The following is a 1689-nucleotide window of genomic DNA, read 5'->3' as shown; positions in this document are numbered from 1 at the left end:
GGTCCCCGCTGTGCCCCGGGCCACTATGCGTCAGAACTGACTGGAGGGCACTAACAACAGACAATAGCTTGAAGATGTTCAATCCTAAAGGGGACCATGGGGGTTCCGTGTAAAATACTCCCCGTTCGTGCCACGGGCTGGCGCTTGATTTCCGGCCAGCGCACTGAACAGGGGCAGCGGGACTTCCAGAGCATGATGGACTAAGAAAGAGGCCTGATTGGTGATCTATTTCTGAAGCACCAGCCAATGAGATCCCGATGGGCCGCAGGTGTGTGCTCTGGGACTGGTTGTGGGGCTGGCTCTGTGCTGTGTGTGGCGAGTCAGAGATTGTCTGAATCGCAGCTGAAACGGCCCCACAGCAGACCCTTTACTCCAGTTTCACAGCCAGGAAGTTTCGTGTGTGAAACATTGAGTCAAGGGCTGGTCACATCTCGAGTGGACGAGTCAGGTTGAAGGTCAGTGAACCTGAACCCCAAGCCCAGAATCTTCGCCTCATTGCACTGCTCCTGTGCCCCTCACACCTCCCCCTCCCCCCAGCGGTTGACATGAAGTTCCACAGCACAGTCCAACCTGTTGCAGTCCCTAGTGGTCCTGCAGGAGGAAGCAGGACTGCCCCGGGATGGGTGGCGGTTGAGGGGGTTGGTTTCTGAGTCATCCACACAGAAGCACACTGCCATGTCTGTCTCCCGCAGGGCAGCTTTTGGACTCAAACCACTGACCTTTCAGTTAATGGCCAAGCCTTAACCACTGGGCCACCAAGGCTCCTTTCCGTTCACCCTGGTAAAAGAAAGGTCACTTCTAAGCTATTCTGCTCCCTGTCCCCCCAACTCAAGATAGCAGAGACCCCCAGGACCTGGTGGGCAGGTCACAAGCAGGTGTGTAAAGTCGTAGAAAAGGGGCGTTTCTCATTCCTTTCTGGCTTCAACCATGGGGCAGTACGCCCATGCTGTAAGCCCATGCTGGTCCTGCCTGGGCCTCTGAGCCCAAGGGGCTCATTTATGAAATGCTTGAGGTTCCCTGTGGTATGTTACTGGAATGTTCTGTAGCTATAAAAACCCTCACCCTCCCATTTCCCTGCCAGATCCCTATTCTGCATGTTTGTGGGTGCGGGTCTGACGTCTATCGTGTCTGCCCCCAAATGCCGACACCGCCTCTCCTGGGAGCGCCAGCTGGGCTGTTATCTCCTCTCCTGCTTCCTTCCAGGAGCAGCGTCTGGACCCCAGCGCGAAGTCTTGCCGTAGTCCTCAGTGTTTTGGAAACAGAATGTGCAGTGGGAGCATTCCTGCGTTGTGAATATTGGATCACTTTGTTCTCTGGCACAACAGCCCTTCCTTTGTATTCACCATCTGAGAACAGAAGTTCTAAATAACGTTTTATATTCCCTGTTGATGGGCGTTCTGTATCCGGGGACAGCAGTTTGGTGTTTGCTCCTCCGAATCTGAGGCACCGAGGGCGTGACAAGGAACGGAGCTGTGTGTGTGGGGTGGTGGTGTTTGTCCGCCCGTGGGAGCTCTCTTCTTGGGCCCCGCCTGGCACCGTGAGTAGCCCACATTATGGTGGGGTGGCTACAGGCTACTGGCCTGACTGTGAGCTAAGTGGCTGCACTGGCCAATTACTGAGAGACCAGTTTGGCAGACAGACCAACGTTACCACGCAGCCACCTCCTTCCTGGAAATTCACCTCCTTCTT

General features: G+C 55.2%; 1 protein-coding gene across 1 annotated transcript in view; it reads left to right on the top strand.

The window, feature by feature from the left end:
• BCL2 (BCL2 apoptosis regulator) overlaps positions 1-1689 on the top strand; it is a 203221-nt gene that overhangs the window by 68946 nt on the left and 132586 nt on the right. The gene's annotated exons all lie outside the window — the stretch shown is intronic.

Source organism: Echinops telfairi, unplaced genomic scaffold (assembly GCF_000313985.2).
Source record: "Echinops telfairi isolate 266 unplaced genomic scaffold, ASM31398v2 ScPeMD7_7400;HRSCAF=8409, whole genome shotgun sequence".
Classification (NCBI taxonomy): domain Eukaryota; kingdom Metazoa; phylum Chordata; class Mammalia; order Afrosoricida; family Tenrecidae; genus Echinops; species Echinops telfairi.
The sequence above is the reverse complement of the archived record's forward strand: the minus strand, read 5'-3'. Positions and strand labels throughout refer to the sequence as shown.